The sequence below is a fragment of the Equus przewalskii genome, chromosome 15, assembly GCF_037783145.1.
Source record: "Equus przewalskii isolate Varuska chromosome 15, EquPr2, whole genome shotgun sequence".
Lineage (NCBI taxonomy): Eukaryota > Metazoa > Chordata > Mammalia > Perissodactyla > Equidae > Equus > Equus przewalskii.
In genome coordinates, this window is record NC_091845.1 from 86233633 (window position 1) to 86259228 (window position 25596).

The 25596-nt window shown below is 37.9% G+C and overlaps 1 protein-coding gene across 50 annotated transcripts in view; it reads left to right on the forward strand.

Moving 5' to 3' along the window:
* MBNL1 (muscleblind like splicing regulator 1) overlaps window positions 1–25596 on the forward strand; it is a 200492-nt gene that overhangs the window by 54063 nt on the left and 120833 nt on the right. The gene's annotated exons all lie outside the window — the stretch shown is intronic.

Consider the following 25596-nt stretch of genomic DNA (forward strand, 5'->3'; position numbering starts at 1 on the left):
AGATAGCATACATGTCTTTATTTTGACGTGCAGGGTCATGACTAGAAATGTGGCGACTCCTGGGTGCTCTCTCTGTACCTGGTTTAGTTGAATTGCCTTTGATTACTAATGTGCCACGATAATTCACTCTTTGGCCCTTTGAGAAGGGGACTCTGTCATTTCTATATATAAAGAAGTAAAAGTGTCATAGATCCATCCTGTCTTTTGCAAAAAAAAAAAAAAAGTGCTACGATAATAATGCTTTCTTTAATACTATAGGGGTGAATTAACTGAAGTAGTTAACTCATAAGTTAACTCATAACTTACCCCGATGTTAGGAGTCAAGCAGTTTGCTTAATTGCTTCTTGGTCCAGTTGGGGCTGCTCACTTTGCTAAAGTTTTCACCAAAGACTCAAGGATATTATCTTCAGAGTAGGATAAAAAGGAGGTATTAAGAAAAACAAAGGTATCTTATAATGTTAGATTATTCTTAATGTCATAGTGCTAAAGATCAGTAAGCAAAAGTTATAAATTACTATTGGGCCTGTTCTGTCTTTCCTTTGAAAGGCATCGATGAAGGGCCTTTGTGAATGTGTGTTCCTAAATTCATGCTGACTGAATTTAGGTGTAATTAGAGACTGGGGCTCATAAAATGAGGGGCGAAGGGCTAATTACACTTGTCGGTAACCAGCTGTGTCCATAAGTAACCCTGTTTTGACCCAATTACTGGTAAATCCAATTTTTAATCCTACAGACAGTTGATGGTGCCCTCGTAGCTGCAAAATGAAGGACATTAAACTTGGCTGTGACGTTGGGTGGTTTCACAGAAGACCTGCCTCCACACTATTTGGAAACATTGTCACACATTAAAATTCAGTTGCTATTTTTCCATCTCAAAATATTTTTTTAGTTGCTGCTCATTTGTGGCCACGGAACAGTCCGCCTTTGAGTACAGCAGCAGCATTGCTTAATGACATGCTGTGTGGTTAACAAGATTCAACTGCCACATCAAGGACTTTTTTAAATAATAAATAATTTCAAGATTTTAAATTTACTTATGAAATGAACTCATTATAGCAGCTAATAAATGCAAACTTTGTCCTTAATCTTTGTCTTTTTAAGAGAAACTGAAATTTAACTTATAGTGTTTAAAACTTGGTAAAATATTTTGATTTGAAGAAGAGGAAAAAACCACAAATTTATTTATGGTGGAGCCTCCTCCCCAGAACAACACTTCCTTAAATGTTAGTGAAATAGCTATGGTAAGGATTAATTTAAAAAATTTTGAATATGTAACTAACTATTCATGTTTCAAAAACCATGTTTCTTAAATATGTGTATTTATAACTAACAGATTATGTGATTCTTAATACAGTATTTAGAATCCTACATTTTAGATAGTAGTCTTCCTGGGTCCAATTTTGTGGCTAAAATAGATCAAAAACATATTTTAAAACAGTTGAAGTAACTCTGTGACTCGTACTTGAAGTTCTGAAATTTGGGAGCGTTACGAGGTCTCCATGCCAGTAACTGCTAGATCATTTGTGTTGTCTCAGAGAGTAAACGGAAGGAATTTAGAAAACTTGTTATATCCTGACTTCTTTAATAAAATGTGTTCTATGTATTGCTACAACCCATAGTCCAGCCTTTTGTGAGTTCTTGAGCCATGAGATGGAGGTGGCCTGTGTAATCTACTATTTTTAGCAAGTTAGGAAAGCAAACCAAATACTCTGAGAGGACCCTGTGAAATGGCTGCGCCCTTCAGCTGTGCTGTTTCAGACTTTGGCCAGGCTCCCAGGTGACTTACGTTTACAGCAGACTTCTACTTGGAAGAGGCGAATTCATTTCATTGAAAACAGAAGTCGAACAATTCAAAAAAGTACTTATTTAAAAGAAATCAATTGGCATATTACTAAAGGTAATAGGAAGAAAGTTAGCTGATAGTATTTTAGTTGCCTATGGGTGATTTTTAAAGTTTAGAAAATTAGATTAAATTTACTACATGAAAACATAGAATTCTCTGTCACAGTAAATGTGTTGCTAAGTAAAGTGAGAATACATGATAATGAGGAATATATGTATATATTAAGTATGTTGGAAATAGAACAATAATAGGAAAGAGCAAAAGCTGTAATAACGTGTACTAGTTTATAAGTGAAACAATATTTTAAGTGCTTAATTTTTCTCACTTAATTTTGCTTTTACTCCTCAATCTTAATTTAAACAGTCTAAAAGTATATTCAAATTGAGAATTAAATTGCTTACAAACTATTGATTTGAGTGTTTTAGCTATTTCAGAAATCCTTAACATTTGAAAACTTGCGTTATTTTATGCGGGAGAGGAATTTTTTTTTTTTTAATGATTTGTGAAAGGGATACCAAAAGAGAAAAAAATTTAAAATGTCAACACTGCAAGCTGCCATTAGAATATTATATTTCAAAAATGATGATTCAAATAGTAGTTATTGGCAAGGTACCTGTTTTCTTCAGTAACAGTCTCTCAACTGAAATTTAGGTGGTTGATGTAAAGAAAGCCTACAGAATGTATTTTAATACGATGCCGAGTTATTTATGTTATAAAAAAATAAGCTTTCACCATATGATCAATAGAAATAGATTATTGCTTATTGAACTCTTCTTTTTCAAATATCCATTCGTTTTTCAGCTGCCCGGGGAGAGGGGATGAAACTTTTATGTTTACTATCTATTTTCCAAAGATCTAGCAAAACTCTTTTACCTTTGAAAACTTTAGTCACTTGTTCTCTTTTCAAATTAGGCAATTTTGTTTAAGATAATTAGAGGTTCATTTCACTATTATACACGTTTGTATATATAGATAGCACAGCCGATCAAATTGATCATAGACACATCGGAGGTCAGAGTCCACCGCGGAGTGGCATGGAATCGAGGACACTTGAGTGACCACATCTGAGGTGCCTCTGAAGACCTAGCAGAATGTGTGAAGTACAGAAATCAGCTGCTAGATGACACACAAGTGTGTAAACGTCCCAGTAAATAAGCAGCTAGAAAACTCCAAGTCAGTAAGTCTGTGAGGCAGGTCAAGTCCCTGGATGGCCGCATAGGCAGGGGGTGGCATAGTGGGACATTACAAAGTGGTCCAGAAGGTGCTGGTAGTTAAATCTTAGAAGACCCTCTGTTGTTAGCATGGTGCATCTTTAACAGAGCGCTGTCTGGGTTGTCGCTGCTCTTTCTGTGCCCAGCAGAGTGTCTCCATCCTGTCTTTTGCACCACTTTAACTGATAATCCTGACGAAATGCTATCTGCGGATTTCAAAATCAACATCCAATTTTGAATTAAAACTTTGATCTAGCAGACTCCTAATTGGAATAGCTTTTACCCGGAGTTTTGTTGTTGTTATTGTTTGATATTTTGCTAGTGGTGTCTCCCATGTGATGTTAAAACGTTGACAGTTAATATATTATACATACAGCTAACTCCATAGGTGTCTTTCAGTGACAGGCTGAGGCAGGACTTCCTCGTTGCCCCCAGTGACTGAGGAGATGAGCTGACTGGAAGGCATAACTTACGTAGCAGTGTGTAGCTCGTGGACATTCACGATGTATTCCTTAAGCAGAAGCTTTGTAAAGGCTTCCCTGTGACTGTGCTGTGATGTCATCGACTCTGACATGAGCCTTTCTTTAATGAAATTCTCCATGGCTGCAGCTGCTTTGGTCATATTTACATATTTATATTCTTATAGTTAGACATTTTGTAGAAAAGTGTTCTTTAAAGGGGTAAAGATTTTTAACCTTTTGGACAAATTTCAAGCTGTGTTTTGAATCGTGCTACCTAAGGCATAATTCTAGCACTACTTATTCTGTTTCCTTTCGTAGCATTTTGGTACACCGCTTCTGTTTTTCTTTTTCTCATTAAACCTTGCTTCAATTTGTGCTTGTTACAAACTAAAAACAATTTAAGCCTAAAGCAATGTGGCACTTAGAGTTGAGTTCAAACTTTAGCTGTAACTCAGACTTCTAAACCTACCAAAAATTCTGATTCCGCGAATAGCCTCAAAACAATTGCATGGACAAGCTGTTATGACTTAAAAGAGTCTGTGCGGCGTGGGGCAAACTTTCTACTCAGGAAGGGTGTGGTGTTCACCTGCTTCACGCAAGAGGCAAGAAGTCGAATGTGCCTCAGACTCAGCACAGACACCCAGAGACCTAGTTTGGGAGGCTCATGATGTCATTTTCCTTGCCCAGGATAAGGAGAGGGTTTTGGCTTATCGACATCACCAGTCCGCTATCTTTTATGCTGAGCAATGGCTCTGCCTTCCCACAGACTTAGACAAAGCTTCTTATTTTCTTACGAAGAGATCCTATTGAAGAACTTTCTAGGTTTTTTTTTTTAAGCTTTAGCAGAAACGCATTCCGTGCTTTTAGATAGCAATTTTCTATTTTAACAGGCCAAAAATTATGACAGTCAGTGGAAGTAGATAACTAAATAGATGGCCTTTGATTTAACACTATTGATAGTTACTAATATGCAGAAACTTCAGTAAAAGCAACTGGAAGGGCTTGTTAGAAATACTTAGTTGTTCGAAGTATGGTAGATTATTACAGTAGTGATTTCTTTGTGAATTTCACTGTAAAGAAGAGTAATTCTAGTGAGGACATCTTGTTGTAATATTCATTTATAATAAACAACTGCAGAGTTTTTATCTAATCCTGTATTTCTTAGCCAGCCCTGGTGGTCAAATGGTTGAGATTTGGTGCTCTCACCTCCTTGGCCCAGGTTCGTTTCCCGGTCAGGGACCCACACCACCCCTCTGTTGGTTGTCACACTGTGGCGGCTGTGTGTTGCTGTGACGCTGAAAGCTATGCTGCCAGTATTTCAAATACCAGCAGGGTCACCCATGGTGGACAGGTTTCAGCAGAGCTTCTAGTCTAAGACAGACTAGGAAGGAGGGACCTGGCCACCCACTTCTGAAGAAATTGAGCGTGAAAAGTCTGTGAACAGCAGTGGAGCACTGTCTGATGGAGCGCTGGAAGGGGAGAGGATGGCGCAGAACACCGGGCAGGGCTCAGCTCTGCCGTCCACGGGGCCGCTAGGAGTCAGAATCCACTCCACGGCGTGGACAACTGTGTTTCTTATACAAATAACGTCAGAGGCACATCACTGCAGCATTATTCACGCTCTTTGGCACATTTTTGGCAGATTTTCACTTTGAGATAAAGTTTGATCTCTTGTTAGAGAGAAAACTTTCTATATTATAAGGACTTGGGTTTTGAAGAATACTGTTAGTTACAACCCCTTACACATGATAATACGATTGAAAGGCTGTCTCCTGCTTACTCTTGGGTTTGGCCGTCTCTGACCTCTGTTCTTCTTTCGGTGTTACCTCTGAGTTCCTTCCATCTTCCTGACTGTCCAGCTTCAGGACTGTGGGCTCTTGGCCCTCCTGCTGTTCTCTGGAGTCAGGCAGAAATGATGTAGACAGTTTGTCTTTCAGGAGTCACATTAAGCATTGCGTAACAGAGACACGTCCCCTCCCCAGCATGTGGCATAAACAGATGAAGGGTTTCTATTCCAGTCAGTTGTGCAGACCCATATGATGACTCCACAGTCACTAGAACTTAGGTTTCTTCACCCTTAGTTCCTGAGGAGCACTGGGCTTCCAACCTTAGGAATATTTCAAAATTGCAAGATGGCCACTGCAGCGCCAGCTATCATATCTGCATTCCAGGAAGCAGGAAGAAGCAAGAGCAAAACAGACCACAGCCCAGCCTACTTCAGTTCCTTTTAGCAAAGGTCCTCTAAGCTTCACTCAGTGATTTCTCCTGGTCTCTCTTTGGCTGATTTTGGCATGGGAGTAGATGAGAGGAGACCGCTTGTGAAGAGAAACTTGTATCATCAAGTCTGTCGTCACTTCTCCTGTCCTGGTTAACCAGAGTGTCTTTTTTCCCCCCTTTCTAATTATGATGTATTTAGGCAATAAAACCTGTTATATCAGAAATGGATTGATTTTTACTTACATAGGAAAAGAAAATTGTTTCCTTTTAACTTTTCCTATTACCAGTGCATAATTACATACAGTTACATAATGATAACTGGAATATAACAGGAATTCATGTCCTAAAAAGTCTCAAATGATTTTATTCAACAAAAGAATCTGTAGTTACTCTGATAACTATTTCTGCTTCTTTCACAAATCCACTTTATTTTTATTTCCTCTGTATGAAGCGAAATAAAATGAGTTACTATTTATTAAAAATTACTATATGCTGGTCAGTATTTTCAGTGGTTTTTCTTTTTTCATAGTATTTAGTTCTCACAAAAAGTGTTTTGAGAGGGTTACCGATGTTGCTGCCGTTTCGCAGATGGCCACACAAGCACAGCGAAGTCGGGGATACGCACAAGGGCACTCAGCCAGGAGACGGGGAACCTTGGCTGGGAACCTGATCCACGGCCTGCACTTGTGACCACTTTCCTGTAAAACATTGCGTTTTAATTTAAATATCCACATCCCGAGGATTCAACAAAGAAAACACCTGAACAACAGTGCTTAAGGATAAAAATTAATATTTAGTACAAATTTAGAGCACAGGGCCTAAAACAGTAAACACTCAAAAATAGTTGTATTTTAAGTTGACAAATGAATCAACAGAGTGAACCCAAGATCACAGCAGGAAGGCTGCCGCCAACTTTCAGAGGTTATGAATCTGTTCTAAATATACGGTCATAGAGGAAAAGGTTTTAACTTAATTATCTTGAGTAAGAAGTCACTGTATAGATTACATCGCTGTCCCCCAATGTGTAAAACAGCCATATTTTGAAGTTTTAATAGTTTGGAAAGCTTTTTCCCACAGAAGCAATGTGGTTAAGTCATCAGGCTGGCCCTGGGAAGCCAGGGTCATGGGGAGGATGCTGGAGTCAGAGTCCAGGACAAATAGCGCCCGGGAAACTCTGGCTATTCATTAAACCCAGGAGGCTCCACAGAAGCACTGGGAGCACCATCTTATCAGACATCTGAGGTACTCCTAGGGCCGTAGACCCCAGCTGCATCTCTCCAACTGTTTCTATGGGAAGGATGTGTTTGCAGTTTCAATTTGGGGCTCCAGGGGTTCGTCTGGGCCTCGTGTGGGGAGGTGGCCTCTTCCAGACCCCTGGGACGCTTCTGCAGGCCAGTGCAGGGGGGCCCCCAGCTCCAGGCTCCAGCCACTCCCGTTCCTGGAGCTGGCTTCCAGCAGGGCAGCAGCTCAGATCGGCAGGGACCAACGACAGGGTGTGGGATGAGGGGCTGCAGTCCAGAGCTTCTTGAGGGGAAGGCTTCTTGTCAAGATGGTCTTCCAGGTAACTTCCTCTCTTTTTTCCTGAAGACTTGACCTGCTTCCTCTTCAAATGCACAGCTTGTCGGTCCTGAGTCGGCTCCACCGTGGAGCTTGATGTTGGCGGCCAGCCTCTTCCCCTTCTCTTCCCTTTCTGAAATGTGCATAAGTGTAGCCGCCGTTTTGATACTGTTGCTTTCTAATTTACCAGCAGCAATAGGGAAAATGTCAAACTAGAAAAGTTTTTATTTTCTGGCCATTTTATCACAGGGTATAGTCAAGGGGTCAGCAATGGAGAACCAGATGTGAGAAGAAAGACATTCAGGAGTGATAGGGGATGGGGAGTCCACCCTTCAAGGAGTATAATTTGAACACATCTTATGTCAAATTTTGGGAAGGCAAATATTAAAGCCGCTAATTCAAGGAACTAATTGCTAACAGGGAGCCTGGAGTTCGGCGGGGGCCCTTCTCAATAGCAGCTGGACGGTCAGTGGAAGAGGAACTTAAGAATGGAAGCGAGAAGTGTCTCTGGTGGCTTGTCTTTCCTTTTCTCCCTCCCTTCTCTCTCACAACTACTAATTCTGAGACCACAAGTGAGAAGAGAAGAGCCAGAGGGAATCCCCAATATGAGAGTTCCCATAACTGCAGGCCACCAGACTGGGGCAGCGGTCCCAGGATTATCGTTGGGAACCACCTATATTTTAACCCCAGATCACAATTTTAGGCCGAGAAGGATCCTTTGACGCTATCTCAATTTATTCAACAATATTTATGTTTGAATTTCTGTTAACATTAGCTTGAGACTCGCTGTTTTTTGAGGTCCGACACTCTGTTTTCTCGAGACCCCATATGACTCCACACATCTTAAGTTAGAATTATCTCTGCGTAAAATTCAGGCTTGGTGTGTAGGCTTCTGTATTTCAGAATCACTTCTACTTAAGTCCTAGCTGTTCTCAAATAAGGCAAGAAGCATCTGCTGTTAATAGTTGACAGTAAATTACACAAAGTAAAACATGAAAAATTAAAGTAAGAAAAGCCGGGAAGCTTTCCTGTCATTTTCAATTTTCTGCACAAGCACGGACATAATCAGTGTTTAGGATCTGCTTGTGACGGATAAATTACATCTGCGATTCATTCTTTTCCACGGTGCTGCATTCACTCGATAATTAGCTTTCAGATATCTTTGCTCATCTAATATTCTAAAATCGTTCATAGACTGAAAATAAGTCTCATAACATTTCCTAATCCTAGGAAGCTTTGATAACTAAACAGTGTAGCCTACCAAATGGGCCAAATTAAAAAAAAAGAAAGGTTTTAGAGAAAAATAGAGCCAAATTTATCATGCCTAAAATAAGACTTCTCTTTGGTAGGCAACATTGCTTTCCATAAAAACAATTCTCCTTTAAGGGAAGCACCCAAGAAATGAACCATGAAGAAAGAAATAACTAAAGAATTCATTATTTATATAAAGAATCCTGTTAAGAAAGATCTGTGTTCTGAATGAGCTATCTTTCTTCATGTTATCTCATATCTCTTCATGGCTAAATGGAAAGTAATGAAATCTAAATCTAGCCACGAGAAAAGATTATCATCATGATTTTATTTATTGAACTTTTTTCCCCACTATTATGCACTTTTACTGCCAGACATTGCCTCCCATGAATCATAGTGGAGTAACGAATTGAAAACAAATGTCCACATGTGAAAATCCAATATATTTTTAAAAAAAAAAAAAGCTCAACCTAAACTCAGATGAGCTAAAGAGTCGTTATCTGCACTGAAGAAGACTCATCTTCATTGCGGGTTTTTGCATGGTGGGATTTCTCAAAGTAACTCCCCCAAAGCTTTTCAATCATCATTAACACATAGTAGCTTTATATATGCCATGACTAATGTGGGTTAAGTAGGCATAATGAGAAGTGCAAAATTATTATTATTTTTTAGAATTTTTGTGTGTGTGTGTGTGGAAGATGGTCCCTGAGCTAACATCTGTTGCCAGTTTTTCTCTTTTTGCTTGAGGAAGATTGTCCCTGAGCTAACATTCATGCCAGTCTTCCTCTATTTTGTATGTGGGATGCTGCCACAGCGTGACTTGATGAATGGTGTGTAGGTCCACACCTGGGACCTGAACCCATGAACTGTGGGCCAGCGAAGCAGAGTGCGCAAACTTAACCACTACATCACCAGGCCAGCCCCTATTTTATAGAATTTTTATTAGCTACTCTTGGCTTCTGTGTTTCCCACTAAGGATGAATAATGCTGGAGAGGAGATTTTCACCAGAAACACATATTTTTATACTGAAGGTTTAGGAATTTAAAGAAATTGCAGACCAAAGTATATCCCACTTCTGCATCTCAATTCAAGGAAAATAATCCATTCTTCCTGCCCTTTTCATCATTTGTTGCCTGCTATGTACCAGACATTGTGATGGGGAGTACTCCTGCCAGTGTGAATAGCACACACAGCCCCGCCTTTCTGAGTGTTGGTAGACTGGTGGTTACTGTGAGCTTTTGAGCTTCTGAGTGAAGACGAAAATGATCGTAGACTAAGAATCAGACACCATTGTTTTTACTCATCTTTGATTTTAAAATGTCCTGCTGGAACACAAATATTCTCCCATAAAGCATGAGTAGACATTAAATGTCCTCATGTGCATCTGAGAGATTTGTTACGAAGACATTGGAAACTGTTGCCTAGTCACTGTAGGAAGCGCAGATGAGTTTCAGGTACGGTTATGTGTGCTGCAGGAGAAACCATGTAACTGTATTAGTCAGAATGGCTTTACCACTGATTTTCACGTGGTAAGAGATTTATACCTGACCCATCATCATATTCCATAATTTGGCAACCTGAGTCAGATTGATGTTTAGGTAACACATGTTGAAATGATTAATTTTACTCCCCTGATTTGATCATCATCTGTTGATTATGTGAAATGATGAGGCTCAGAATGATTAAATAGCCCATACAAGGTTGCACAGTCAGGAAGTAGTTGAACTGTCTTCAGCACCTATGCTTTCCCCCTTCACTCTGAGTTTAACTTGTTTATGCTGGTGAGCGTATGCATACAAAAATATGGTGTTAATTATTAGTGAGTCTGCGTATTAGAGGGATGGACATAGTTAGGCAAGTGTTTGTTGAGTCACTGTAATTGCCTGAATTTAAGACGGCTATACTTTTTAAAATATGATCACTCATACTTTTTCCTAATTCAGAACATCCCTGAATAATCGCTAATAAAATTTTTTCATTTAAGATGGGAAATTTATGCTGAATTTTTAACTAGAAGTCTGATAATGCAAATTATCCAAACCTTAGGTCAGGAAGAATTTTGAAAGTCATTCCAGCCCAGAAACAGTATAGCAAACCAGAATAAAAGACTGTTCTCAGCATGGGGAATGAGTTTCAGGACTCCCAGACAAAGCTGGGAAGTGAAGTAAAGGGTACCAGGTAAGGAGGTTTTCATTTCATAATTGTCCGTATGAGTTTTTTTTTGCATAAAATAGAATATTATCTCTTATTCAAGGAAGTAGTATAATTTATTTTTTCTAATGTGTAGAACCAGGAGACATTATTTTGTAAAAGACTGAGATTTCATTCTTATTTCGTGAGTTTTACCATGCATTTATAATAATGTTGGAAGCAAACAGAAAAGTGTGCTTACAACCTTTCTAAGTCTTTGTAAATTGCACTGTGTGAATTTAAAATCTAGATGAAACCATTCACCTGCCTCTTTGACAATGATTTGTATTATATGCCTTCCTGTTCTATCTCATACTTATGTATTTATAACTTTTAATATTACATTTTAAAAATTAGTAAGGAATAAAATATAGTAGTTAATTTTAATTCTTTATATGTTTGTATAGTGCACTATGTTAATAATGCTGAAATATCTAGATTCAGAAAGAGGAAATTTTTTCACATGAATACCTTAATTTCAGAATAGCTCACCACATTCTTTTTAAGACTTGTGCATTATATGTAATTGCAATGAAAGTAGCTATGTAAATATAAGAATCAGTGGTGGAATTTTGTTCATGATATGCATGTTTGCTCTCAAAAAAACATGGATTTAAGGATGTAAAATTCCTGGGCTTAATAGGTATTTATTAAATGTTAGTTTAAATTGTAATCCTGGACTATTAAGAGATGTATCTCCAATATTAACGATCAGTCTATCATTTAAAATGCTCTCTGGATAATATATAATTATTCTCACAGAGAATTCATTTGAATGAGTGATCGCTTGGACAGAAGGAAAAGAAAACCTTTCACATCAATCTAGTATCCAGGGCCCTTTCCTTAGTGCCTTTTGGCCATTTTCTTGAATGTATCAGTTTAGTCAAACAGCAAGTTAGAAATATTTTTAAGAAAATTGTCTTTGATATATAAAATCAAACTTGGTAGATAAGTCAAACTTATTTTGTCTCCAGAACCTAACTGATTGCAGAGAAAAGTGAGCAGAACTCCTGGTCCTTTAATTTCATCTCTCTGGGCATTTTCTTCATTAGTTTTAGCTTTACTTTTTTTTTTTTGGTCATTTTCTGAGTATCTAGGTTAGTGTCTCTGCTCTTTTCCTTAGGATGAAACTTACAGTGAATATTATTTTATAGCAAATAAAATATTGGTGCTAGGAAAAATGAGCATGTAGTTTTCAGTTAGTCCCAGTGCTACCTTGGAATTTTTTTTTGGTTAGGAAGATTGGCCCTGAGCTAACATCTGTTGCCAATCTTCCTCTATTTTGTATGTGGGATGCCACCACAGCATGGCTTGACAAGCAGCATGTAGGTCCGCACCCAGGGTCCAAACCCGTGAATCCCAAGCCACTGAAGTAGAGCACGCAAACTTAACCACTCCGCCACTGGGCTGGCCCCACCTTGGAATTTTTAATCAAAGTGGGATCTTCAGAATAATTACAAAAAGCCATATGCAAAAATGTCTAAGAAAAAAAACTGTGTTTTGGGGGCCAGCCCAGTGGTGCAGCAGTGAAGTTCGCACATTCCGCTTCGGCGGCCTGGGGTTCGCCGGTTCGGATCCCAGGTGTGGACATGACACTGCTTGGCATGGCATGCCATGCTGTGGTAGGTGTCCCACATATAAAGTAGAGGAAGATGGGCACAGATGTGAGCCCAGGGCCAGTCTTCCTCAGCAAAAAGAGGAGGATTGGTGGCAGATGTTAGCTCAGGGATACTCTTCCTCCAAAAAAAAAAACCCGAACTGTTTATGGCAGAGAGTAAGAGCCGGTTGAGGGCCCAGACTGTGCACTGAGTCCATCAGTGCCTTCCTCGTGACTCTCTGCCAGTGACTGTCCCTCCTGCGTCCCGGTCTCCTCCTCTGTAAAGTGAGACTGACGCCACCTGCTCCGCAGTTCATGAGACTCAGTGAGGTGAGTCGTGATGGAGATGCTCCGTGAGTGGCAGCTGCTAGTTCTTGTCCGACTGCTAGAAGTCGGTCTAAGTTATCTTTCCTCCTCTAAGAAGAACTTTGCCTTGTGTCAGCATTAATGTCGTTTTCCGTGTTGTGCTACAGCTTTCTCTCCGTTATTTGTTTAAAAAAATTAAAAATGACTTTTATCTGGAATGTGTGTAAATGTGCATGATCACATGCTAACTTATTTACTTACTGTTATCAAGAGAAAATACCCCTTAACCTCTTAACATGTGTACCCCTTGACTTTAATCTCATTGAGGTAGTATTAATGAAATAATTCCATGTTTATGTCATAGTCTGTGCCTGAAAACCTGTTTCACAGATGCAGTTGTCCATGGGTGGAAAAGTGGTCGTAACTGTCTGCTCCACATTTAATTTCATTTAAAACTAATGCCTCTTTAGCTCTATTTTGGTCTAAAAGAAGTAATTCATATTTGATATTTAAATACTATATTATTTATGTAAATTTCTCCCTAAAAGACTCACCTAAGACTTTTTTGAAAAATAAAATTGATGTTTATTCAGTAAAGTACCTGCACAGAGTAGAAGTTTAAATATTAAGGTACATTTTTTCATGATTTGCACTCTCCCTACTTTGTACATTTTAGACCTGTATAAACTTACTTGTTAAAATGTCTCCCACTTACTTCCTCAAAGGTATAAAGAAGCATCCAAAGGCCATGATATCCTATTTATCACAGCCTCATTTTTCCCCCTTTCACTCTTACTCGAAATTGATAGCAATCCAATTCTAGCCCAGTAAAATGGTCTCTTTTGCTCCAAGATGTTTAAAGGTGCTGGTCTCATTTACAAGGTGGAGACTCTCGTCTTTCATTAGAGATAGGAGAGTAAATACTTTTTGCAGCATGTATGGAAAAACCCAGACTCCCTCATTTTATTGGTTCTTCAGGAATAATACAGCCGAGTAGTTTCCCAGGGCTTTCCTTTTCGGTTGTGTGTCAATATCGTTATGTTCTCATTCCAAAGATGAGCTGTGCATTTGCTGTTTGATTTACTGAGCCATGCCACTGCCTTCTTGTTAAGACTATTGATTATTGCCCATTCTGATCTGCTGTGTATTGATTTAGCATGTGGCAGTGAGTTAATTGTGTTACTTAATGTTAAAGGAGTGTCCAATATCAGCTCAGAGGAGATGCTTGTATCCTGTTTGGTTGTGTTGGCTGTTCAGGCTTTTAACATGTGAAACAATTGGGAGAAAGTACAAGAGGACATCTGAGGGCATGGAACTTAAAATTTGTTTTCAGCTTTTTAGAAGATGCCAAAAATTGTGCAGTAAGGCCTTCCTGGAATTAAATGTTTAATTGATATTTTGTTAGCAGATGTGTAAAACCTGGGATTTTTTCCCCCTGTATTTCTTTTAAAAATCGAGGGCGGTGGCCCCCTTAGATGCTCACTTTACATTGAGAAAAATTCACTCTTCTTTGAGAATGGTTTCGTTCTGAAACTCCATGTTATTGGATGTAAGCAGAATGACGAGCAGGCGTGTGTTTCTCTGGGCGCTCCCACGTTGGGGGGACTGTGGAGGTAGAAAATGAAGCTAAATGATTAAGCGAGGAATCAAATGAGTTCTTTTTATCTACTGTTTTGTTTCATGTTTCGTAGTTAAAAAATATTTTTTCGTGTAAATAACATTTAAGGTAAGGCTGATATTTACTACTTTCTTTGACATTAATTGTTTGAACTTTTCAAACTTCAGACAATCCACACTTAATGTAAAAAAAGTTACCCTTCCGAATGAGGTCATGGTCCCGTGGTCCCCTAATGAATGTTACCTTTTGTTTTAGCGGCTCGTTTGGCTCCAATCCATGGAAAAGTGTTTATTTCCCATCAGCTCCAAGGTAGGAGCCAAACCAAAGTTAAAGGAACATTTTCCAGCAGACAAGTTTCTACAGATAGTATCAACAGTTAAAGAGCATGCGCTTGTGTGTTCTCTCTTTCACACACACACACACACATACACACACACACACACTTCTTATAGAAATATTAGATCAGGAGAAAGTATTACAATAACGAAAGTAACTTTCATGTTAGTGAGGTACTCCTTATTAATCCTTCCTAGTCACATTATGGCATCAAAGTTTGTTTGCTTGCTGGTGCAAACGTATCTGCTTCAGGATGCCTGAAGGAGGACCCCTCTCTCCCTGTGGTATTACCTTCCAGGGCTGTTTGATCCATAACCTTTGGCTACCTCTAGTTTATTTGGCTAGCATACAAATTTTGATGAATGAGGGAACATAAACAATTAGGACTGGCTTTTTTTGAAATGCCTGTTAAAACCCTGGCCTCTTTGAGTCTGCCACTTCAGAACTTTAACAGTAGAAATGTGACAGCTTGGTTTGGAAGTAGAGAGAGTATTAGAGATCGTGCCAGTTGGACCCCCTTGCTACAAATACCTACGAAACCCAAAGCTTTCTCTTGCCTTGGGATCAGCCATACTAACCTACAGTAGGATCCACTTAACTCCAGGTGAGTCAGCAGCTGACGTGGCATGCCCACTGTGTGCCAAGTAGCATCTCAGGTACTTTTCCAGGCTTCCTGCACAAAGCAAAAAAGACTTGGAGAAGTCTATTTTCCTCCACTGCTACCACTTGGCCGGACCACCTGGACCTACTCAGCTGGAATTTCTAAACCAAGAGACAAGGCCAGAGATATTTTTAAAAGCTATATGCTTCTGGTTGACAGCCACTCTTTTAATACTACTGCTAAGCGGTTCAGGGAGTGTAGTATTTTTGCCATGACTCCTCAATCTATATGGAAGGTGTATTTTTCTCCTAAGGATAAAACCATCTGGAAATCTTCACATGCTTCAGACTTATATAGAGCTGCTTTGCTTTCTGATTAGCACTGTGGATACATTTTAAAACATGATTTAAAAAATGAAATTACCTACTTAGTAATTTGTTATTTGTAGTTAGAAGGTAGAATCAGTCTGTTTAATTAATGTCTCCATTGGGTTTCTGATTCAAAAATAATATTTTCTCTCTAAATAACATTCCCTATGACTTCTGTTCCCCCAAAAAATGCTACGTGCTGTATATTGATTCTAATTAGCAGATTTCCATTTATTATACATCTTCCGTTTTGCTATATCTCCTCTATTAATTATAATAAAATAGCCAGTTGGTAAAAGAATAAGTGTCACTTTTAAGATTCTTATAATCTGTATCAACAAATGTGGAGTTCCAGTGGTGACCTGGTTGACCTCGTGACTATTTTATTTTTGGAAAGAATTTCATATTTTTTGCATATTTTATTTCAACTTATTATCTCCAGATAACTCTAAATAGAGTAATCTCTGAATAACTATAGTAGCTTTTCTTTGAATTTCTAATCGACCCTTATTTGTAGCACTGAAGTTAAAAATAATGGTGGAGTCTGTTATAACTTAAGGATTTTACTTTGTTCATTTGATCTTTTACCTTTTAAGAATGCAATGGATTTAAATGTACAGAACTTTTCTTGCATAAGTGGTAGTCTTCGAGCATAGCAAATGAATGGATTAGCCTGTGTGGATATAGTTTAATAAACTACCAACACATGAAAGTGGTGCTAAAACTCTACATACCGTTACTTTAGAACTTCATGCATAGATTGCATGTGTTGTTCTGGGAAACAGGGAAAATTGATGGTCAGCCTTAGCCTGTAGTATATTTTGACAGTATGAATGAGTCAAGCAAGCAATTTTCCAGACTGTTTCATAGTACAAAGGAAAGAGCTTCTAAGGAAGTCATTCTTATGACTAACTGAAAAATATTTTTCTTAGTAACTGTTTTAGAGAAAAACAGGTCACTGTTGGAAGAAAAATGAAATCTCAAGTTACAAGCATTCTGAGTGATTTGATCACCAAAATGTGTTTATCTTGTGACAAAACTCCTTAAAAAGATACCGTCTAATACATTTCCAATTATTTAATGAATGTTGTCTTGAAACTCAACAAGACATTATGTAACACCATTACGGGTTTTAATTCCACCATCATGGCAGAACTGTGGCCATCCTGTTTCTCGAACTGTTTTTATTCCAGGAGCACAAATAAAGCTGCATTTATCACCAACTTAAAGATCACATGTTTTAGGTTTATAAAATTACTGCAAATTTATTCCACCGTGTGGTTCTAAGCTGCATTTGAATGAAAATAGGACTTGATGGATGGAAAACCATTTGTTTGTGGGTTTACAGATTCTCCTCTAGGGGGTTTGAAAAGATGCATTGTCCAGCAGCAGTTCTTGACCCTGTGACAGGGCTCAGTGTGAGCTTGATGGATTCCAACCACTGGCTTTATCATTACTGCATAGATCTTTGAAAGGACGGGCTGCAAATCTCATTTCTAAGCCATGGCTCGCTATTATGTCAATTTGAAGAACAGAAATAAAATCAATACAGATTCAAAAACCGACACTCTGCAGTCATTCACAAACTGCAGCCAGCTTTCCAACTGTAATATCCTGGCTAGTTAAGCACCCCTGATTGCTGTGATTTTTCAATATCAGGCTAATGTGTAAAATTTGGAATATAACCTACTAACCTTATTTTTATTTGTACTGCTGGAGGTGTTTCTAGCATTTTTGAGGTAACTTGAAAGAAAATAGAGATTCAGCTGTGATTCCACTGAGGTTAGCTTTTTTACCAGAGTAACTGTCATACAGCCAATCACGTAGTCATCAGTTCTCCGCTAAATTACAGCTTTGTAAAAATTTTAAGAGTAAAAACTTCAGGTGCGAGGTTTTTCCGTGAAAAACCTGACCTTTTTTCTTGCCTACATTTAAGATTTGTTTATCTTTTTCATTTTAAAAGGTTATTTATGTAACATTCAAGGATTTTGCTTGATATTTAGAGATAATTTTTTCCTTTATCACTTTCAACATTGAACTCCACGGATGCGTAGATTCTTGGGATGGCAGTTAGAAGACTCTTTAGAAATGATGTCATGCAATCAATTTGTTTTACAGATTAGGAAACTAAGGAGCCATCCATGGGGTTAGGACTCACTCATGTTCATAAAGATCTTGAGATCACCAGGACTCTTCAAATATGGCTGGTCAGTAGGTCACAGCAGAAACTGGAATATGCTATCTTTCTTTCTTGAAAATGACATTAATGACACACCTGGTTGATGAAAACTGCTAGTAAGGTCAAGTCACTGCAGTTCAGGTGAATGACTTTCTTAACTGTTCTGATGCCTTGGTTCCTGGCAGTGTTAAAGATTTACAGTGTTTTGCTGTTTAATAGCAGGCTCTCCAAAAAAAAAAGTATGTGCGTATAAACCTAAGTTTGTCATAAAATTTGCTAATAAAAGGAGGTATAGGACACAATTTAAAATGATAAAAAATATATAATACCCTATATTTTAAATTCTATGTAGCCAATTCTGTAAGCCAGTTCTTACAGAATGCTCTCTTTTTTCCTGCTAAACTCTTGCATCTGTGGCCAAACTGTGGTTGCCATTGACAGATGAGTAGATGAGTTCACTTCTGTCTCTCTGCTTTTACTTGTAAGAGGCTCTCATTCTATAATGATTATCAAATGAGACATACTTCATGAAGTGAATAACGTTTCTTCTATACATTTCTCTACCATTATATGTATTACAGAATAAATCTCATTATACCTGATTTTGCAGTTCATTTGTGCATATTTCTTTTTCCCACTAGTTTATAAGCTCCTTAAGAATGGAGAGCTTATGTTAATCACTTCTGTATGTATGATGTCTTACATATCCTTGGCAATCGTTAAGTGTTTAGTGAATTGAAAGCAGTGTTTCTTCCTGACTATGACCAATAATTGTGAGCAGATTTTATGTGCTTTTAAATTAAACTTTAGAGAATTTTTTTCACGTAATGGGGCATTTGTCGGATGCAACATGTAACCATAGGTAAAATATTTCTATAAAGAAACCAGCGCCTTTCATTCTTATAGGACTCATTTAGTTAAGTTGCTCTGACATTGTATAGACTGTTCATGTTCTGTTGATGTAAATTTCCTTTATTTCATGCCATGTTTTCTATGTTATCTTGTGCGGGCAGCACTCAGGGAGCTGGTCAGACTTCCTGATATGGTAGCTGTAGATACAGCCCATGTCTCAGAGGGGAATGATAAATTTGCCGGTGCAGTGACACAAAACACAGTTATTCTGGTAATGATCTTAGCTCCCCGTTAGTAAGAGTGCTTTGTTGGAAAAGTACCAAGCTTACGTGGAATAATATTTACCCTTCAGAGATTCTGTAGGGAGAAGTGATACCCCCAGGATAGCAGCATTATCAGTGCTTTGTTTTTCCTTTTTTTTTTTCTTTTCGACTCTACTGAGAGTAGGAAGAAGAACCTGGATTGATGTTGGTGTTTATCGTGAGACGAACATGCTGGGAGCCAGACTGGGACTATAGTTGTTGCTGTTTTTACTATAGAACACATACCAGTAACAAAGATACACGATATTTGTAGAGAGATTCATGTATCTCTTGCACTTGAATTTCTCCACACTCTAATTTTAGAAGAAAAAAAAAATTAAGTTTTGTCTTCCAAGTGTGAAAACTTTATAGTGTTGCAAATCTTCAACCTGGAGCAGAAAAGAGAGTCCAGGCATCCAAAAAATCTAAATGCCCAGGCCCTGCCACATGTTAACTTGCTCAATGTTTTTTCCCTTCAACAATTATTTTAGGAGCTGTATGAGGTAAGCTATTTTAAAAAGAACTGAAAAGTTCTAGAGTCAAATATGATCCAGATTATACGTTGATGCCAGTAGTCCTGGCAATTTAGTATTTGATTGAGAAGAAAGCTACATTTATCTGCTTTGAAGAAGATCATCAGGAGGGATTAAAAATTTAGTACTTCAGGCTCATTAAGGGTTGGAGTGGAGTAATTATGTAGCTGCTAACAAATGCTACAGTCACCACTTGAACATTAGGATATGTTACTCCCTGAGACTTACTGGCCCTCTTCAAGGAGCTTCGCAATTTGTAAATGTCATCTTTGGAGAGTAAGTGTTGCTGATCCATTATTTTAGATTTGGCGTGCTTTTCTATAAACAGAGTGTGTTTTCAGAGAAGGTAAGGCCTTGATAATAATCTTAAAAAGATACGGATTCTCTAGAGTCTTTCCCCTTGGCGTGATGCCACCCTTACAGTCTTGAACTGGGACAGTGCTCAGAAGGCATGATGTAGAGAAGAACTTCGTACTACGTGTATTTTGTTTGTTGATAATTATGAGGCTAGTCTAATTTTCTAATCTTGCAAGTTGGGAAATAATTAAAATGCTCAAGAGACAGCAGATTGAGCTTGTTGTGCCATTCTTCATCATCAAAATTTTAAGGCGTTTTATATCAGTAACTCTGTACTTGTGTATTTCAAGTCTTGCATCTTGTCTGTAGAGCACACAGCGACATCTTAATTTCAAAAGATGTAGTCAAATCTACTCTCAAACTAACTGGAAGAGATAGTGATATTTGTTTTATCTTGAGATTTTTTTGCTGGTTATTTTTTTAATCCAGACGTATCAGTTACCACCTAAATCAATCTCTTAATCCCTAACTAAAGCCTATTCATTCTTGTTTTAGATGTGATTCTAATAAGGCAGGGAGTATTACTGTAGTATAGAAATATGAACACATACATACTTACCAGGTTCTTTTACTGCGTGAAAATGCAGTGACAGGAGAGACACATCAGAACTCTGCCATCCTTACAGTATAGACCATTGTAGTTAGGTTTTTACCCGCGTGTCCCCCGTCTGGAAGCTGCTTAAAAGCACAGACTGTGCCTTAGTCACCTCTGAAGCTCTGATGCCTACCCATAGGCCTGATGCATGGTAAACTTCCAATAAATATTACTTTACTTATATTAAACTTAAAATGTGGAATACCAGCCGAAATGGTAGCTCCCAATTCATGCCATGACCTTCCTGGCCACCACTCCCAAGATTTACAAAAACTATTAAACTAATTATTGTCATTATGGTTGTAAATTAGACCATACATTTTATTAAAAATTGACACAGTCACCTCTTTGAAAGGCCTCTTTCATTCAAGGAAATGAAAACTAGCATTGTATGTAGAACACTAAAATTGTTTGACATGATTTTCACTTCTCAACTAGCTGTGGTATCACAAAGATAAAAATATACACCTGTATTCTCATCTCAGTCTGATAACTGGACTGAAAAAATGTCAATTTAGTTAAGTAACAAAATTGGTTGGTTGAGTTATTTTGTGTACTAGGCAACAGTGTTCCTGATTGATTTTTTTTTCATTTTTAATTGTTTATTCCGTGATTTTTTTCTCCCCTGAGGCAGTGGACTGAAAAAGTGAGATTCTTCTGCTATTGATAAGCCTGAAGAGTGGAAATCAATAGTTAAATTGACCCGGTAAAAGGTGTCTCTTGCTGAGACAGGAACATCAGAAAGCAACAAGTCTACTCTCTAACGAGGATCAGAAACCTCTTTTGCTTTTGTTTTCTATATGTATTAAGTAGCACAAGACAGTGCTGATGAACTGAATTTTTTCTGTGGAGTCTGTTTAAGCCAAGATTCTCTTAACTAATAGACGGGCTGCAGGTTTGCAGGAGCTGGATTCAGTAACAGGTCAGCAGCAGACTTCCCGCATGCCAAAACTGGGGACATACTGGCTTACGGTTGCTAGACCTCTAAACAAATTTGTGTAGAATTCATCTTTTTTGCTTTGCTAATCACTCTTGGTTTTCTTTAACATTATATTTACATTCTATGTGAAAAATAGATTTTATATTTCATTTAAAATTCGTCTAGATATGTTTATTGGACACTGTTGTTAAATGATAAAGGAACTTTATAAGGAGATAGGATCAATATATTAATATTAATAATTCTGAATTCTTTTTATGCACATATAAAATCCATCTAACTATGTTTATTCATTTGATGCTATTGTTAAGTGAATAACTTAAAGGAATGTTTTTAAAGCAATGGTGTAAATACACTAATATTAACAATTTGAATTACCTTTTTTGTACATATATCTGTATATTCTTTAAATATAAATAACACACATATATACATCTAGTTCTATAATTGGCTTTTCTTCCTTCTTTCTGATCAGTATCATTCAACACCTTTTATATGACAGGCAGTTTGTAAAGCACAGGGTATACAAAATCATCCTCCCTTTTTTGGTTGCAATGTCTGTTACTGACCCAAATCAAATAGTTTCCTTCAATTGTGCTTTCCTTTTCAACTTCTCTAGTTAGAAGTCAATCCTCTTGTGTGCTCCCTGAGGGAAGACTAGTTTAGCAGGAAATCACTTACTAATCACAGTCTGTTAATCACATAGAAAGAACACTTTTTTTAATGCCAGCTCTGTCATTCATGGAAAATGTATGTTTCCTTGAGGAATCTCTTATGAATTACTTGTTCATCCTCATTGCCTTTCACACATTAAATTATGCTTCTCAGGAGTTCATTAATTTCACATGTAAATTGACCGTTACCTGTAGACAGAGTCCTCTGAACAACACAGATAGCAATTGTACCTTTCTTTGATTTCTTGTTACCTGTTGTCCTGGTCATGTAATGGGCCTGTCTGTCCCGCTGTCCCCTCACCTGTCTGTCCCGTGGAAGGCTGCAGGCAGTGGTTTGCTGGAGCTGGCTCACATCCCACCTCTTCCCACCTCCGTGTCCACTGATGTCATGTTGGCCGCTTGAAGCTGGCCACGGTGGGAGTATTTACACCATGGAAACTGGCAAACACAGCAGCTCAGGGTCCTCCCCTTTCCAGAGAGCTCCTTATTAAACACTTAGCAGCACTCCATGTTTACAGTGCCAGCTCTTCTCCTTTTGAAAATTGTTTGACCATGTGGAATAGCCATGTAGAATTTTATGTCCACATATTTTCTTTCCACACTATTTGAAACACTCAGAACATCACTCTGTATACCACTTGCCAACTGAGTGCCTGGGCAAGTTACCTAGTCCTCCTGTGCCCCACTGTCCTTATCTGTAAGACAGAGATGGTAATACTACTTACTTCAGGGCTGATGTGAGGTTGAATAAGAGATACATTTATCTCGGTGTACTAGCAGAGTGCCTGATGCACAGTGAGCATGAAATAATCCTATCACTTATCTCTCTGTACTTTAATTAACGGATATTTACTGATCCCTTACTAAGTATTTAGCATTTTGCTGAGTCCAGTGGCCCATTGATTGAGATTCACTGCCTGTAACGTTGAGTATTAGCCATCATAGCCTGTGGTAAAAGACTTCCTCTTTTGCTGTTCCAACCTAACGTCCTTTGTTCTGTCTGTCTGCTTAGAACTTTTTTCTCTCTTTATGACTTATGCAGACTTTTTTCATATTTAGATTTCGTTTGGACATTGCTTCCTCTAGGAAGCTTCTCCTCACCCCAGCCCTGGCCATGTTATTGTCCTGTCTCTTTGTTTCATAATATACCCAGTTCCTGTCTCTGTAACTCTCTTTGGCACATGAGTCATAATCATGCATCTCCCTCCCTCTCTGGATTTGAGTGCATGGCCTGTAACTGACTACCTTTGTGTTCTTACCATTTGGTGAAATACTTGGCAAATAGTAGACCCACTGGAAATATTTGTTGAATGGTTGTTGGTTGAAGAAATAAGACATGGACTCTGCTCGTGAAAACCTCTTACTTAGTTGAAGAGATTACACACGTGTGTGACATGAAGGTGGACAAGAAAGCATTTTAATAATGTCTATATTTTTAGATTTTTAAGTGGGCAGTTCATTTTCATAGATATATGATTGTTTGAAGTAGGTAGGTCAGTTACTGCCCTGTGGTAGGAATAGCAGACATTTATGTTCACAGATACAAATGAATTGAGTTAGATCTGCCAGACCAGATTCAAGAAACAAAGCCCAGCTTGTCAACCAGATTTTGTGACTCTGGGTCAGAAATATAAGGGAAAGTTTGGTTATTCTTCTAGGCACTTTTTGTTTTTCGTAGCTTTTAAAAATTATTATGGCAATTTTCAAACATACGCAAAATCAGAGAAAACATTATAACAACCTGTATGTAAGCATCAGTCAGCGTTTTGGATGCATGGATCCGTGAATGCATCAGTCACCGTTTTGTCCGTGTTTCATTTATTACCTTCCACATACCTTTTATCGCTGAGAAATTTTAAACTAAATCTCAGACATGTTATCGTTTTACCTACAAATTCTTTAGTATGTTTCTCTAACAGTTGAGAACTAATTTTAAATATAACTCTATTTCCAAACCTATCAAAATTGACAATTGTTTTATTCTATCAGCTACCCACTTTATGTTCAACTCTTCCCAATTGTCACAGCAGCATCTTTTTACAGGTGGATTTCTCAGATAAGCATCTAAACAAGATTTATACATTCCATTTGGATATCATATCTTTTAAGATTCTTTAATGTATGATAATTCCTGCTCCTTCCCCCACCCCCTTCATGCCTTTCTTTGGTGAAAATATTCAGGTTATTGTCTTGGAGAATATCTGAAATTCTGAATTTGGCTAATTGCTTCCTACATGGTACATGTTGTTTACCTCTATCACCCTTATTTTCTGTAGCCTAGAACTTAAAACTAGAATTGAGTCCGTTTTAATGTTACTTGGTATTATTTGGTGAGAATACTTCCTGCATGGTGTTGTGTGCTTCAGTTTGCATCATATCAGTAGCGCATGCTTTCATCCATCCCCACTTTTAATGATGCTGCAATCCGTCAGGGCATTCAGGTGAACCTGGGCCAACCCCTTTGAAATGCTCCATCAGAATTGGACCAGGTGATTTCACTCCATCATTGATTACTTGATAGCTCTATGATTATTTTAGGGATTGCAAAATGGTGACTTTTAATTATATCATTCCTGCTGCATTTATTACCTGGAGTTTTTCTATAAAGAACTTTTCCATAGTAACTAGTTGGCATCTCCACTGTACAGTTTATATTGGAAGGATGGAGAAAATGCATGGTTTTTTATTTATCAAGTTTCAGAATCACACATTAACTTCTAATATAAGATCTAAATATAGTTATATTCAAAGTATTCTAGCAAACTTTTACAGAGTTTCCCTTGGGGAAATTCTTTGAATTATTCCTCCTAATCTTTTTTTTTTATTAATGCATTTTGATAACATTACTTCCCATGGCACCAAAAAGTCCCCTTTCCTTCCTTTTTTGTTTAACATAAATTTACCTCTATATAATGGCATTTATTCACTCAGAAGATACTTATTGTGCATATTTTTCTTTGGCAAACACTGTGCCAGCTGCTGGGGATGCAGACACGAGCCCTGCTTTTTTCAGAGAATATATCATTTGGGCTTGTTTTCTACTCATAATGTGATGTGATTAAAAAGAAAATAAACATGTTTATGAATCTGTTTTTGCTTACTATCATATTTGGTGTCCTGGACTATACACTTTAACTAACAATATTTTTAGCTGATTTTAGAGTTCCTGGACCTAGTGTCTAAAATAGGGACAATAAAGGGATTTGAAAGTTAAATTGTTCTTGCTGACCCAAAGAAAAGTGAGATGTCTCCATATAGGGCAGCGTGTATGGGACAAACGAGGAAGTTTTTATTTTCATTATTTGAAAAAATAAGAAGAGGGAATAATGGGGATTCCCCCCAAGACTAAAAGTAAAGGATAAGATCATGTGCTATTTTAACATAAGCAGATATTTAAACTTAATTTGACTTCTGTTTTCAGGAAGTAAGGGTGACATTTTATGGATGTCTTTATCTTCTATCATTAAAGTGTGTTTTGTCAGGATTTTCTAAAGTGTTTTTGGATTTTAGGAAAAGTACAATTTGTAAAGCTTTGTGGACATCTTGTATGAAGAGGCAGTATAAATGGGACTAATAAGGCGCCCCCGTCTCTGTGGGATTCTGTGAC